The 17,116-nt window shown below is 40.0% G+C and overlaps 1 protein-coding gene across 3 annotated transcripts in view; it reads left to right on the top strand.

Annotated features, from left to right (window-relative positions):
* Positions 1-17,116, top strand: part of KIAA1958 (KIAA1958 ortholog) — a 63,707-nt gene that overhangs the window by 17,549 nt on the left and 29,042 nt on the right. The window lies entirely within an intron of this gene.

The following is a 17,116-nucleotide window of genomic DNA, read 5'->3' as shown; positions in this document are numbered from 1 at the left end:
CGAGACGAGGCAGGAGCAATAAGGCAAGCCAGAAAACAGAAGCAAGCTTGGAAGGGATGGTTACATGCAAAGGAAAATAGTGAAAACAATAGAGAGATATATTGAGCTTTCTGCAATTCAATTCCAGCTGTCAGACAGAGAGCTGCTCTCCAGCCAGAGGAGTAGCTATGATACATTAAAACTCACCTTCCATCTGCAGCATTAATGGTTATAAATATCTCCTGAACACAGCTGGCAGTTCAGTAGTACTAGATGTAGAGTATGGCTATTTCCATTCAAGTGAGTGAAGATCTGTCATAGGAACAAAACAATACACTCAGTAAAAATGACGTCCTTGTATGTGGCTGGCTTTCAACATTTGAATTGTTAATCAGTGAAGTTTGCTTTTGACTGTCTTCTTTGCCATTCCCCCACTTACCCACTTATGTTTTCAGAAGTACAACCTCTGGCAGTGGTGTTGCAATGCTAAAACGGTAATAGATGCTAAAGCTTGGCTGTGAACTGGCACAAACGGTAATATTTTTCATTTTTCTGTTGATTTGAAGAGAAATGGGACTAAGCACTTAGTGTGCTTGATAGCAGCAGTGAGAATTTGCATGAAACAAATGATGACATCCCTGGATGGCAACTTTTCAGCTAAGGAACTAGGCTTATTTTCCTTAGGTTTTTTTTTTTTTTTTTTTTTTTTCTTTAAACAGAATAATCCCAAAAGGTCTTTTCAGGTCAGGAATGACCAGTTCCTGTTTCTCTAATGGCTTCTTCAGTTCTCCTCCATATAATTCAGAGCTGAGACCAACAGGGCTGTACTCACGTGGTTGTGCAATTAACCTAATAACCTCAGCCAGCACCACACTGGGGATGCATGCCTGCCCCACAGCACCAAGTGCATGGTTTCAGACAGTTTTTGACTGATTGGCTTTACCAGAAGCCGGGAAAAATTGCCCTGGGGTTCAAATCTGTCACTTGTCTCAGGCTGATTATTCAAATTTCATTTCAGGTTTGGCTAAACCTGTTTTAGGTCATTTCTAAAGCCACACAAAAATTAGAAATCACATGGTTAATTCACTCACCTACTGTCCTGTGCTGAGCCTGGTGCTTAACCTGGCTAAATCATGCCCAGTGCCCATCTTCCCCTTTTGCCTGTGGCTTTGAGCAAAAAGAGATTTTTTTTAACTTTTTGCTCAAGTTTATCAGCTCTTTGAAATGCTTCGTAGGTAAGCTAGCAAACAAACCTGGTAGTTAAAAACCTTGCACCCAGAAAAGAAACTGATAAAAGAATTGGCAAAAAGATACTGTGTGGTTTAGTATTAAGAGTAAGTGTTGAGGGGATGATAGGTGGTCTAATATGCAGCGTAAAACTTGTTGTGAGAGAGATACACCATGGAGTTACTATTTTTCCTGTTGCCACTAACTCATCTCAAGAGTGTAGCAGAAGTTTTCTTTGTATTCCACTAAAATAGCTAGATGTTCGGAAAGTAACTTAAAAACTTGTGGAGAAACTAACAGCTCAAGTAATTGCCTAGCCATTGTTAGCAAGCTGGGGTTTTTTTTGTAACTAAATATGTATTGATATTGCTCCTGTACTGATGCATCTATGCACTGGTAGTTGGTATTACACCAGGAAGTTTTCTATAATTTAACTTACTGAAAGTTTCAAGAGCACAGTATAATTCTGTTTCATTCACACAGTGAAATGGATTTATAGTCATGAGTTCCTAGAGCAGCAGCAGTTTACTGCCTTAGCTGTTGACACCTGGCAGTCATCAACTGCACCTGTCTTAAGAGGCCACTGAACCTCACCCTGGTGCCAGTTTGACTCGGCTGTCATATGTCCACCCACTGCAGATCCATGGAGACTTGGAGTTTCAGCAATGACATCCTCTGGTATTTCCAGTCTCCCAACTTTATGCCTCTTTACCTTCCTTCCCTGTTAGTCATAAAATGCAGACAGAAGAGGTCTGAAGGTTTTAAGCGTAATCCCGGCCTTTGGCACTCATCTCCATGGTGCCACTGTTTTTCCACATATGCGCTCTGGGAGTGATAACCCATCCATGCAGGGCTCACAGAGGTGGTGTGAAAATGAACTGCTGCTTGTAAGGCACTTTCACAGAAAAGCGTATGCCAATTGGTCCTTTTGAGGGTTGTTGTACATCTGGTAATTCAAGTGTTACTGGCTGAACACTGGCTCTGCTTCCAGAGGTTATTGCCGCACACCTTTTTTGCAAAGTAAAACAGGGTGAGATGAAGGTTAGTGACTTAAAAGTAGAGCAAATTTTTATTGGCTTTTCTAGTCCCTTTCTATGAAAAATATTTAAAAATCAGTGTTAGCTTGTATCAAATGTTTCCATCATGGGTTTGCATAATAAGTTAAAGGAACTCAAAAGATATATACCTTACTATGAATAATGAAGAGAACCAATGGACCCAGCTGCTTCATCTTCATTTACTTGACCTTAGTTCTGATTTGTTGATTTATGAACTTTATTTACTGGTCAGGTTGTTGAATTCTCTTGCAAGACAGAAATTACAGGGTGTCAGTCCTCTCTTGTTTCTGTGGTAATGAGTATACCTCACAAATTCCCTAATGACACTCCTGGCTGGCCACTGACCATCTGTGTTTCTTCTGAAGTAAATAAAAGGTCTTGGTCATATGACTGTCCAAACTTAAGCATTCAAAAAGGAAACAAAATAGTAAATGCCTTCAGCATGGTGAGAATGTGTTGTAGTTTAGCCACAGTCATACATACACAATTAGGATGTGTTTTCTTCTGAGAATCATAAGGTGAAAAGTACCTATCTCAGATCCTGGGTTTAGTTTGATCTTTGTAGAGCCTCTGCTTTGCCTGACTGTGTGCTAAGAAATTACTGTGCGTGACCTAGGGGCTATTCTCAATTACAGGTATTTTCCACATTTTCTGCACAGTAAGTTTTTATCTTGGTCCTTGTATTGCTGAAGAGTTCTTTCGCACTTCATTTGCTTTTCTTATTTTTTGTTTAGCAACAGGCAGGATCTGAAACTTTTGTTCACTTGACTGATGTTAACTCAGAGACATCCCAAATTCTGTTGGACTTGGGCATCTTAGGATTTTAGTCCTATGAAAAGTTGCAGGAACAAAATTTTTCCCCTCTAACTGCAGAATCACAGGGTTAGATTCATGGTATTCACTGAGTGAGTACTATGACCTTCTGCAGGTTTTTATTTCTATTGTTCAAGGAAATTATTTTCTAAAAACAGTAATCATACTTTAAATATTTTACATGTCTGTTTTACATACAGTACCCAAGATAACTGGAAGAGATAAAGGGGAGGAAAGAGATTCCTGCACCATTTTCTCTCCAGCTTTGTTTATTTCATCAATTTTTTTTTTTTTTTTTTTTTTTTTTTTTTTTTTTTTTTTTTTTTTTTTTTTTTTATGGTCTACCTATTGTTTTCCTCTGTGATCTTCAGTAAAGTGAGTGTCCTTGATCAGTGTGGACAATCAGGCATTAAAAAAAAAAAAAACCAACAAAACTCTAACATTTTTTGAAAACAGGAACATAACCATATAGCGGTGATCGAACATCCAAACATCCAAATGTACACGAGACTTTATTTCTCATGTAGTCCAGTGGAAGCTTTCTTGCATCACCTGTGCTGTAGTTTGAAAGCTTGATTGTTCGGTCCCTTGACCTAAGAACAGCTGCCCAAGAAAGAAATAGGTAAGAAAGGTCTCCAAGATATAATTATTTTCTACAGCAGTTTTTTTAAAAAATGTATTTAAAGTTGACAGCAACTGATATTAGTAATTTCGAATTTCACTGTCTATCCTCATGGGGTTAAGGCTAGAGAAAAGCAAAACCACTGATGATCTAGTAGGTTAGAGGCTTCAAATGAAATAAAATGAAATTAAATGAAGCAACTGGAGCCACACGATGAGACACGCCATTAGATGTATAGATGGTGTGCCTGAGGAGTTGGGAGATCCTTATTGCTGCAATCAACCAGATTAAAGACAGAGTGATGCTAAAGTGACTACCGTCCTGGTCCACCCTTATGCTAGACCCAGAGTTTTTGTAATCTCTTTGTTACTCCCGGTACTCCTCATTTACGTATAAATTGGCTGCCACTCCCCTCCCTGTTTAAGCATGGAGGCGGGGGGGTGCCCGAAGCAACCAATGTAAAGAAGGACGGCGAGCTACACTGTGTGGGACTTCAGGATATCAAAGGCCCCCGCTGGCTGGATCCAGCACCAGTGAGCTCTCTCACTCTCTCTCTGTCTCTTTTCTTTCTCTTCCCCTCTCCCCCCATCCTCTTTCTTCCTCTTTCTCATACATTGCGGAGTTTACGAATACAGCCATTTGCTAACGGCGTCCCTTCATGCGAGTAACCGTTTGTAAGTTGTCCCTCAAATAAAATTGTTACTTATTAAAGGACAACCAGAGCTGTTTTAATGCATCTCTAGCCAAAGGCATTTTCGAATCTGAGTCATTTTCCTACCCCTCTTGTGTTGGGCAGTCGTAAGAGATACCCAATAAGTGGGCAGGGAAAGCAGGGAAATAACCTCTTAGCTGTAAACCGAGATAGGTTTGAGTAGTGCCAAGACAACAGCTGCCCGGGAAACGCCAGAGCTTGACTGATACCCTGCTTGAAGTCGTTATCTCCCACTTCCCTGTCTCCGATTAAAAAAAACAGATTTTGTAATATGGCTCAGCTGAACCCAGACACTTATTTTGCAAGTGTAAATTTCCACGTGGTCGAGGACTGTGGTTTACAAACTGTAAATGACACTTAATAGGCTCTTCAGTGGTGACCTAAAATAGCTGCTGTTATATTTTATTAATATGTAAAGATGTGTCATATATAAATATTAATAGTATACAAACATAAAATTATGCTTATTTATAAATACATATACATATGTAAGATAAAAAATACATATAAGTAATATAATTTCATTTTGAAATTCTGTTCTATATTCTGTAATATTAAATATATTGTAGTCTATTAGCATGGTATATACACTTCATCATTATACATTATTATTTTTATTTTTATTTTTATTGTTACTATTAAACATGTTCTGTTCCATCGTCAGATGAGAGAGAAAAGAGAGGTCTTGCACAGATGGTGTCTGACTTACAGGATGAGTGAGCTGTGGTTCTGCTGGAATCTGCCCTATCCAGTATTTTCCTGAATCACACAGTGTAAGAAATAATACAGTTCTCTCTGTATTGCATTTGTGCAGAGCATAATGCCAAAAAGAGACACAAAGATATGGGAGCACAGAATCAAAATTCAAAATCATCTCAACAGGTTGGAGATCTAGGCTGGAGATGACAGGATGTGAGGGGTAAAAGTAGGGTTCTGCTCTGTGCTAGGTGAGGAAAATGCTGACATTACAAGCTGTGTAGCGGTTTTTTTTTGTTTTTTTTTTTTTTTTTTTTTTTTTTTGTGTAAACAAAAAATGTTGTGCAAAGGGAAGGAGGTAACTTTGCTCTATGGCCGATGTGGATGGGACAGGGAACAGTTTTTGGTAGGAGGGAAGGTCAGGGCTAGGCATCAAAACATGCTCATTAGCCAGTGTGATATGGGAATAGGTGTGCAGAGGTATGTCAGTGGCATTAAAAGGAAAGCACTGTGGTGAAATGAAAACACTTCTCCATTGGTATATCTTCAGCTTTGTCCTTGCCACAGTGCTGATATCTGATATGCTGGTGCAGAAAAATACTGGAACAGTGAGAAACCTCCTCTGTTTTTTTGAACCACACGCTGTAATGGTATTTACAATTTACCTGGGCTACAACAGGTACTTCCATGCAGTTGTGCATAGCAAGTTTCTAGAATGAGAGAGTTAATCTTTTCACAAAATTACAAAAAGATTAGCTTTTGGTATGTGCTTTGTGTTGCAGTGTAACTTTTCTGTTTGTCTCCTCTCCTTAAACCTGAAGTCACAGACTGTAATTTCTATACTGCTGGTATCTTGGCAGTCTAAGTACGGAGGGGAGAGGGTGTATTTATGTTACAAGTGTTCTCCCAAAGCTGTAGAGAAAACCCTCATCGCCCTGTGATAGTTTGCAAAATCTGCTGCAACACACCATAAGGAGCCAACATATTTTAGCTGGTAACACTCCAAATGTCATAGCTTGGAATTTGCAAAATATTGAAGGATGAAAAAAAAAATTAATGAACTGTCTCGAAATGTAGAAGCTGGCACTTTTCTTTTTTTCTTTTTTTTTTTTTTTTTTTTTTTTTTTTAATCTGTGAGATTTTGATCTTGGTGTTGAGCCAGCTTGGTACAGAAGATGCCCAACTACTCATGCAGTGGAATGTTTTCTGTTTTCCATCCTGTGGATTGTCCCCTATGGCAGTCCACAGTCATACCAGGTCATGCCACTCTACACTCTGAGGTTAAATATTTGCTCAGATTTTGTTGTAACTAAAAGCTTTGTATAGAGTCTCCCTTTTTTCATGTTTAATGAGGAAAGCGAGTATTTCCTGTTCAATATTTAGATTTCATACTGTCTTTTTTTAGCTCTGTTAGGAGGGGAAGAATTATGTCTTGTTTCTTTTTTTTTTTTTAAACTTTCTGATCTGTAACTATAAAAACAAGCGTGTGCTTTTAAAAACTGAGTTCTTACAATGCCACTGTTAATTTTTTTAAACCCAGGAGGCAAACATTTATTGTGTAACCAGTAAATTGCAATTGAAACTGTTCCATAAAGTGGTTGGCATAGTCTCTGCCAGATATGCGTATCCTAGCAATTTTACCAGACTTGACGAGTGCTGATGACTTAATTTCAAACCACTCAAGTTTAACATTTCCATCTCTGATTTCCAAAAATACTATTACTATAACTATTGTGGAAAAAAGGAAGTTAAAAAGAAGTGTTGTGTTTTGTGTTTATAATGATTTATTATTAACTATCCACTGTCAGGTGGATATTTTCCAAATCTTCTAGATTTCAAGTCAAGATTCTCTTTACAAGATTAAAATTAGTGTCTCCAAGCCAAGGCATGCAAAAAAACCTCATGCAAGTAACTTGTGTCCACAGCCTTTTTCAATTAAATCCCGTTTTCTGTACACAGCTTCACTTCATAGCAGTGTACAGCTAAGAACCCCATAAATGACAAATTTTCTCTGAACTCAATATTATGAATTAAACAAGCTATGTAGTATTCCACCCATTTTGTCTGACCTGGTGTTTGGCATCAGCCTAAAAATCAGGCACAGTGCCAAGTGTTTGCCGAACAGGCTGTGAGATTTGATTGAAATATTGGTGACAAAGATTTTTTGGCTGGGCAGACCTGGGTCAAATATTCTGTTTTCACAAATTTGTGTTGATTTGAGGAACAGAAGTTACTTATTGTGAGGGTGAGTGAAAAAGGCCAGAAAATTATAAATGCAATATGCATAAACACACAGAAGGTACATTTTTTCCCCTTTGTGTACTCACCATAAATAGTCTAAGGGCTCATTCCTGTAAGATATTAGACATTATGGTACTATACAGCAAAATGTGGGTGAGTTAACCTCTCAGAAACAGAAGCACTAGTCAATTAATGCTTGCAAGTTTTACTAGATAATCAAGTTCTAAACATTTTTTTCCTGTTGGTGGATTTTTTTTTCCCTTTCCCTTGAATAATCTACCCTTCAGTTAGCTTTTTTCCTCTGTTTCAAAAATCTATTTGGAAATAATGATACTGATTTCAGTATAACAATGTACAGAAGCCTTTCTTAGTAAGGCACTCACGTGTATGGAAGTAAAAAAGATGGCCTGCTAGAGGGGAAAAAAAATGTAAATTTGGATTTACCATTTGTTTTTGACCGCAAGAGAATACATTATACTGAGCATTGCAAATAAGTCATGTTTTGCAACAGCTCCATGATATAGTGGAGTATTACTGAAATACAGCAGAAGGTAGTTTATATGGAGGTTGGTTATTCACCCAGCCTCTTATTTGCAAGTAACATTCTGCACTTAAACTGAGCTCTCTTCAATGTGCTGCATCTACTTTAACATGCTGTGTTTGCTGTATGCATTTGAACAGTCTCATAAAGATGGCCAAAATTTGTTTTGGTCTAGCCAGGAGTCAAAGAAAAATAGCAGCTCAGATCCATATATCAAAGATATGCATGACTGACCATCCCATTTTGTGTTTGTGTGTGTTAACATTCAGTGCTTTCCTGTTGGATAGTTAACTCTGTAAAGCTAAGTGACCTCTTTCCAGTCAGGCATCTCTAAAACTGCGTCACCTCTGCTGACCTCCTAAATACTGATTCAACAGTTTGGCTGTGTTTGATTAGCTTAGTTTACACACCATTTAACTGGTGCAGGAGTATTTACATAGGATAATACTGTAAAATGGGGGAGGTAAAAACCTGGAACCACTTAAACAGGTTTTATGAAACAGAGATATGAATCCATTGTGTATGTGTGCATTTTAAAGCCTCAGGACTGGTCCTGTGGGATCAGTGATTTTTTTTTTTTTTTCCCCTATGGAGGAGAAGTTGCTCCTTCAGTAGAAGGCTTTGGTTTCCCTTATTGCAGCAGTTCCCCTTGTGGCTTTGCACTGATGTTGGTGCCCTGTCTGCAGCTGTGAGACATGGGCCATGAGGAATACGCCTTTCAACAAGGTGAGAGCAAAAAAAGTTGCTCTGTGTTTTACTTCATTACTGTTGATACACTACCACTGTCCCAGTACAATGAAAAAGCAGAAAGTCTGAGTGACATGTAGACATGTAGACATCAGCTGTTCGATTTCTTTCCTTGTCTACCTCCACCTGTGAATTTCACTACTTGCCTACATTGTGCAATGTTGGAAGATAAATTTGCTTGTTCCCTCCAGCATAGCTGGGGTAAATTTGTAATATTAGGTTTTGTCTGTCCTTTTCATCAAATGCCCTTTATTCCACAACCAGTGGCCACTGGGCAGTGATCTTCATTAATGTGTTCCAAGGGAGTTGCCAGACTTTTTTTTTTCTTACTTGAGCTGGAGTTTGTTTGTGTGTTGTTTGTTTACTTTTTGGAGACTATAGGTCTTTAGAAAAAATCAGGGTGACAGGTGTACCCATCACTCTTCAGAAGGGACTTCTTAGGAGGAGCATTTGTATGTGGCTCTTGAGACTCTTGTGAGGAGGAAGGAACTGGAGTCTTTGCTTAAATTAAATTCTGCCCTGACCCCCACAGGTGTCATTATCAAGGTTTGGGGACTGGCTTGGCAAGTCAGTAGGAAGGTTTTCAGGACACACAGGGTTGCCTTGATGGTACCACACAATTTTTTTCCTATAATTAGGACAGCCTTAATAGGGGGTGGGGGGTAATACTTGGGAACATTCTGGCTGTACAGAGGGACCAGAAATTTTGTGTGGAGGAGCTTAATGTTTATGTGGGGTTTTGTGGGTTGTCAGATTTATACACTGCAGTTTGTAGGTGCAATGGGTTTCCTGTGGTCTTACACTTTTTGTCCAGGGTCGGTGTCCCAGGAAAAGTGTTTCTGGTGCTGGGTTGAGCAGAGGTCTGCAGTACTGGCTGGTGTAAAAGCCTCCTCACAGCCAACCAGCAACTGGGAGGGTTGGACCCTGGCCCTTGTCATTATTTCACCCCAGTCAGCAGCCAACCCTCACAAAGCCGTTCACTCATTTCCCCACCAGCAGGACTGGGGAGAGAATCAGAAGTATAGAAGATGGAAAACTCTGGGGTTGAGATAAAGGTGGTTTAATAGGGAAAACAAAAGCCATACAGACAAAGAAAACAAAACAAGGAATTCATTCACTGCTTCCCACCGGCAGGCAAGTGTTCAGCCATTTTCAGGAGATTACCATCATGTGTAACACCTGCTTGGGAAAAAAACCACCATTGCTCCAAATGTTCCTCCCTTTCACCTTCTTCCCTGCACATTTATGTACTGACCATGATGTCACATGGTCTGGAAATCCCTTTGGTCAGTTTGGGTCACCTGTCCCGGCTGTGTCTTCTCTCAACCTCCCATGCACTCCCAACTTCCTCACCAGCGTGGCAGTACAAACAGCAGAAAAGGTCTTGGTTCTGTGCAAGCCCTGCTCAGCAATACATTTTGCCAGTGGGCAGGGTCAGTACAACAGACACATTCACCAACTTTAATGAAGAAGTGTAATTTACTATAGTTCAACACAGCAAAGGATTACAAAAGGATAAACTAAGCAACGCACTTAATCATTGCTACAAAAGATTGTCTGTAGTGATTAAGAAAGATACGTCACTGATTACCCTACATTGGTTACCAACATCCAGATCCACACATCAGCTGGGGAGCCCTGGTCACAGTGAAGGACTGGAGAGCCGCTCCTGGTAACTGGGAAATCCTACATGGTGCATCCACTTGTAAGCAAGGCTTCCATCTCTGCTGTGAGAGGGGCTGGCTTTTATATTGTGGAACAAACAATCTTACATACCTTCTAGTGTGGAAACTTAAGATTTCATCCTTCTCTTGGGTTCTACCCAAAGTCTGGTCAGGGCTCAAGGAGGAACCAAGGGAGTTGGCTTTGACCATATACCTTCAAATGAGGCCAGATGTCTGATTTCATGGCCTTGTCTGGCCTCTAAACACAAAAAGATAAATTCATTCTTATCACACTACATATTCCACTAATGAGGGGATACAAATATCATAATGCTAATGATCATGCATATTTTGCTAATGAGCGGATACAAATATCATATAACATTTGGTTGCATGGTTCATCTAGAGGTCAGTTTTGGCTCAAGGCCTTATTTTCAGGACTCAGTACTTCACAATAACCAAACTATCTCTATATTATCAACCCTGTGTTTAGCACAGATCCAGAATCCAGCCCCTTACCAGCCACTGTGACTCTACCTGGCCCAAATCCAGCACAGGCCCCATGTCTTATGCCAGAGCCCTCTGGCAGGAAGGTCTGCTGTTCCCATTACATAATGTTTTTGTGATAATGAATACTTTTTCCCCAAGGCATGAGGTATATTCTTGAAGTTTTATTGAATGTCAAGTAAATTAAGTTAAATAGGTAATTTTCATCTGCTTGGTTCACCTTTCGCCTCTACTTAATGAAGACTTTGAAAGACTCTCACAGCCATCAGCGGTTCGGCAGTTTTCTCTTATGACTGTTGTTCAAGTGTGATCCTTTCTGGTTTCATTTGTGTTAAATGCTGCACTACTTTTAATTATATTTTGCTTGTGCAAGATACTTTCTCAAAAAAAATAGAAGTGTATCACTTTTTCTGAATGTATAATTTACTATAAGGAGCTGAGAATTCAGGAGGATGTCAAAGTAAAGTTTCTGCTAATGTGACACACTATTTGAGAAACAGTGCCTTGGTTTTGTTGTGTGGGATGTATTTTTTTCCTGGTTTCTGTCAGAGTACTGACAAAAGAAAGAGACATTACCATTTTTCATATGGTTTGACCCATTAGATTATTTGGTAGAAAGTATTTGAGTAGACTACAAATTGAATTGCTTTTACATTTCCAAGATGCTTAAAATAGAGAATAGAAAAGGCAGCACTAGGTATACATGCTGCATATATAATAATATTACTGCCAAGGAAATTTAATTCAGTCTCCAGTGATGGGTTTGGGCAGATGTTTTGCATTCAGCTAGAGATAAGGTAATGTATGCAGTAAGTAGGAACAGAATGAAACTGATATTCTGCATTAGTTGTGTATTATTTATTGTATCTGATAGAAGTGTAGAGCGGACACCTGATACACAATTTGCCTGGTATCAGAAGAGCAGGGAGGTGCTGTCTGGACTTTCTATATAGGAGTTGCCTGAGAAAAGCTTTTATTTTGTAAACCACCCCATTGCTTGTGTTTTTCTGGATAATTTTCTTTCTCTGCAAAGGCTATAGTTCTGGCAATAAAAAGCAAGGTTTGCATTTAGTAGTTGACTGCAGTGTGCAATGGTCCCAGTATTTTATATCAAGATAATGAAAAACAGCAGTTGTGATCTCTTGCTGTAAGAAACTAATGTTTCTGTGCTCTGAGGGCTGGCAATTGCGGGAAGACAGTTTTCATAGACTGACAGAATCAGAATATGTAGGTTGGAAGGGACCCTCAAGGATAATTGAGCCCAAATCCTGGCCCTGTGCAAGACATCCCAAGAGTTACACCATGTGCCTGAGAGCATTGTCCAAACACTTCTTGAACTCTGTCAGGCTTGGTGCGGTGACCACTTCCCTGGGGAGCCTCTTCCAGTGCCCAACCACCCTGTGGGTGAAGAACCTTTTTTCTAATATCCAACATAAACCTACCTGACTTAGCTTCATGTTTTTTCCTCAAGTCCTGTCAGTACTTGACCATCTGTTTCCTCTCATGAGGAAGTTTTAAGTGCAATGGGGTCTCCCCTCAGTCTCCTCCAGCTGAACAGACCAAGTAACCTCAGCCATTCCTCATATGGCTTTCCCTCCAAACCCTCCACCATTCTTATGGCCCTTCTTTGGATGCTGTATATTACCTTTGTGTTTTATTCATGTTATGGCACCCAGAACTGCCCCCAGCACTCGAGGTGAGGCTGCTTCAGAGCAGAGCAGAACAGGACAATCCCCTCCCTTACCCAGCTGGTGATGCTGTGCCTGATGCCCTCCAGGATACGCTTGGCCCTCCTGGCTGCCAAGGCACTGCTGGCTTAAGTTTTGAATTATCAGAATATACTGTGGAGGGGAAAAAAAGCCTCAAGTTTTGAAAATCTACTTTGCTTGAGAACTCCAAAGAATAGGTGTGAGTAATATCCTCAGAAAAAGAATGAGAGAAGGATGAAAACAACTCAAAAATACAAAGAAGTTTCCAGCCCCTTAAGTTAGAGATAATCTGAGGGAAGAAACTATCCAGTGCACCAGATAATCAGGTGATTACATGCCACAGTGGTGTTAAGGCGGGAGGATGAGGTGGAACTTTAAATCTGAGTTTTCCTCAAAAGCCACGATTCTCAGGAGTGGTGCTTCCTGAAGGAGCTTACTGTACTTTGGTATAAATCTATCAAGAGAAAACCATATTTTGAATCAGATTCTCTGGGCAGGAGACTACAGTTCCATCTGGAATGGTGCAGTTTGCAATAGTCTGTCTTGATTCTATTCATTGTAGTGGAAATGAGACACAAAAGACCCTTCCCCACACACAAGGTTAAAGCAATAGTATCTTCCTAGTAAGAGGAGAGAGCAGTATTCAACAATGTCTTTTTGATGCTGGTGTCTTAGTGATGCCTTCAGGAGAAAGAGGCTACAGCTAAACAGCAAAAATTAAAAATGGCCAATGCAAGGGCTACCTGGTGCTGCCTGATGCTCATCATGAAATACAGCTTGATGTGTGTAGTGCATGTGAACTTTATGCACACTACTGCACTTGCAGCATGCAAGCCACCAGGTTTGTCCATGCAAAGCAATATGCCTGCTTTTTGCTGGCAGAAATTAATTTTGCTCTTTCTTATGGTATGCATTTGCTTGTTATGCTAGAGGAGTACAGAGTAACTGGGTGGACAGTTGTAGCAAGACAGTATTTTTTTCTGACAAAATCCTGTTTTATTCTGTTCTGTTTTGTGTTCATAAAGGTTGCTGATGTGCATGCTGGGGATTGAGTGGGCTGTGAGTGGGAAGTCTGGACTGCTGGAGAGAACAGTTTTTCAGGAACTGCTGCTGTAAATAAAACCCTTGGCCTGTCTGGTTGCCAGCTTATGTTTCACCGTTAACAGAGTATATTTTCTAGAAACTGCCATAAAGGGCAATCTTGATTTTTTTGTTGTAAGAGTGGTTTGGAATGGTTTAAAAGGATTGTGAATTTAATTTTGCAGGCATCTATGCATGCCAGGCTCACCAAGACAGCTCCCAGCTCTCCCTCTATGCTGCGCAGTTAGGAGAAAACATGCTGCTCCAGCTCTTGCACCTGACCAAAATCCCCTCTGCTTTCAAAACTCTGCAAACTATCACACTAGTGAGTTACATCTTGTTTATTAACCTTGGTGGCAAAGGAATTTAGTGTGCCATTAATGGGCAAGTTCAAGGAAGATCAAGTGAGTGCCCTCACTGTGCATCACTCAGGATCTGGCATATGACTGTCAACTGAGAATGTCACTTGGCGGTGACATGCATGGCAGCAGCATGTGCAGGGGCTGAAGGAAGCTGATGAACCTGAACCATGCTGGAAACCTTCACAATACCTTCTACCAGTTCCTCTGGATGGATCTAGATGGCTCACATATTTCTGCATGCTTTTATGCCAAATGGTAAAACTACTACAAATGTTGGCTATAAATGATAGCAGTCAGATGCTATGAGGAAGAATTAAGAAAGTTACAGGCACATGTGACCTTTGCTGAAACTGGCAGTGAGTATTTGATTTAAACACCCGGGTTAAGAGTGTATTACTTAATAGAAATTTTTGAAGTTGGTCTTTAACTTTCTGTGGAAGGACTTAAAGCAGAAGCAGGTGACAGCGCTGCTCTGTTTCACTGAGAAGCTAAGTGCAGTTTAGGGTTTAGACATTGCTACTTGTCTTCTTTATGGACATTCATTTAAATATGTATCTGTGCTTTGGGGATTTTGGTAGCCTTTTTCTTACATTCATTTCTTAAATCAGTCTTTTCCTAATGTTCACTGCTGGTGCCATAGACATTGTACATTACTGGCTTCACAAATATTCCATAGGTAAAGGAAGTGAACTGGACAAAGCATGAAGCTAATAAATACAGCCTAATACAGCCTCATCACTGGATGCTGCCCAGTGGTGGCTGTGATTCAGATTTGCACCATGTTCCAGTGATAAGCATTTGCAGCCACCTAGAGGAACAGGTCAGTCTCACCAAGCACCATTTGCCTAGTGGCAAAGTATTTTCTAGTGCTCTCACTGTTGCCACTGTCCTGAGTGATCTCCATGCACTGGAGAGCAATGCCAGAGTGGGTTTCTTCTGTATGTCTTGTATCTTCCCATGGCTGGCTCAAATATGACTTCCTAGTTACTGGCACAGAACCAGTTCTGCCTGCCAAATGATTTATTTGTCCCAGAGGCTGCTCTCTTTCCCCTTGCCCTGCACTGTCCATCTTGCCTAGTCTGTAGGACTGGACTCTGGATGAGAACAACCGTAAGCTTTACGTTAAAAAAAAAAAAAAAAAGAAAAGAAAAATAAGGCTAGTTACCAAATACAGTGCTCTTATGTATGAAATGTTTAACTTGCACAGCTGTGCTGCAGAGAGAGACACATCTTTTGACTGCCTTTTCCCTATCTATCATCTTCCAAGACTGTACAGCCAAGAGATTTTAGTTTCTTCCCTTTTTGTCTTTGGCAGATTTATCCCTGTATTGCACAGATATTCTAAAAACAGGCCTTTTAAAATGCCGTGAGAGCCTTTATTTTTGTTAGCATCTCTTTTAGAAGTATTCCTAAGTCTAGTTGTTCCAGTCTGGCAGACAGCTAGCAGGCTAAATTTCTCTTCATGTCTCTCAGCATTTTGCTTGCTTGAGCAACCACAGGAATAGACTCCTCTGCAGTGTGCTGTGGTGCAGCTTGAAATGAAACCTGGTTTTAACAAAGGTGGACACACTTCTATCTCTGAGGGCCAAACTGAAAGACCTACTTCATGTTTTTAATTGGTCTAAAAGCAGTTTCATAAAAGACATAATGAATTAGTTAGAAATATGGTCAGGTTGGTATAGTAAAACACGTACTGTTTTCTTTGAAATGTACTGTATTTTAAGAAATATTCTGGTTGATTGTCTGTTGTTTAATAGGGGAGGGGAGCGGAGGGGAAGATCACACATGGAATTTTTTTTTTATCTTTCTGGAGACTAAGAAGTTTGTCAGGATGCATTTCTTGAAAGTTAAAGGTTTGCTTTGGAGGTGCATGCCTTACTTGTGCATCCTGCTTGTAATTGGTTTTATTTAGCTGTTTATACTAGTATGCATTTTGTCTGGGACCATTTTTCATTCTAATGAAATAAACCAATATGAACAGAAATGGATAATTTTGGAAGGAATTTCCTCATCTATTTTTGTGCAATAAGTCCATACTAATAAAGCATAACAAGAACAGACTTTAATGAATCACAGAATCATAGAATGGTTTGGGTTGGAAGGGACTTAAAGATCTAGTTCCAGCCCCTTTTGCCATGGACAGGGATGCCACTCACTAATTCAGGTTCTTCAGAGCCCCATCCCACCTAGCCTTGAACACTTCCAGGAATGGGGCATCCACAGGTTAATGAAGATTTGTGATGCAAGTATGTAACAATACATCCAACCATATATGAAAGCTTTTTCTTACACACCTGCTTCCACTTTACTGGTCCTGTGGTTTATTCAGTCTTGTTTTCACTTACTTTGCCAAACATTCAGCAGTGTATGTAGCACGTTGTTTTGAACTTCAGTTGTCCAAAGGCTATAGTTTGAGTTTTGAATCTCTAAGAAGAAATAAATGAGAGTTTGTAAGACTTGAGGGTCCTCCATAATAGGTAGAGGTCTTCTTCCAAAGTCTTTTGCATGCCAGTTGAATATTCTGGAGTTTCTCTCTCTTTCTGAATCATGCATCTTCCCTAAATCTACATGTTGTGCATGCCAAATCCTGCACTGATGTTAATAAGAACTGTGCTTGCTTGGGAGCACGCATTTAGTTCTTTTGGCCAAAGCTCCAGTACTTGCCTAGTTAGAGTTTTGTTAAGTTTTCAGATCCTAAGGGTCAGATTTTATAGATGTTAAGTTTACATAGATCTCTGAACATGCCATTCAGTGCTTTTGATTACATAAATGCTTGTAAGAACTGAGGCCTAGATTGTCTGAGCCAGCCAATGTCAAAGGGCTGTTCATGTACAGCTGTTGAAGCCTCCATAGCTCCAGCCCCACTGAATTCAGACCTGCAAGTTTTTGTGGTGGCATGCAGAGTGGCCTGCATGGGCTCAGTCTCTAAGATCTCTGGATACCACATTCCCCATCTTCTTCATCAAGAGAATAATAGGTCAGGCTGCTTGTCTTGTAGGATTGCCACCAACCCCTAACCTGTATATGGGTAAGCATCATGAGACATCAATCTCTGCATACTTTCAGGGAACTCATCTCAGTAATCTTAAAATATAATCTGTTTTAAACCTTGGTTTAATTTTCATTTTAATCTCAGTTGATGAGTGATATTATGTTAG

The sequence above is a fragment of the Anomalospiza imberbis genome, chromosome Z (genome assembly GCF_031753505.1).
Source record: "Anomalospiza imberbis isolate Cuckoo-Finch-1a 21T00152 chromosome Z, ASM3175350v1, whole genome shotgun sequence".
Taxonomy (NCBI): Eukaryota; Metazoa; Chordata; class Aves; order Passeriformes; family Viduidae; genus Anomalospiza; species Anomalospiza imberbis.
The sequence above is the reverse complement of the archived record's forward strand: the minus strand, read 5'-3'. Positions and strand labels throughout refer to the sequence as shown.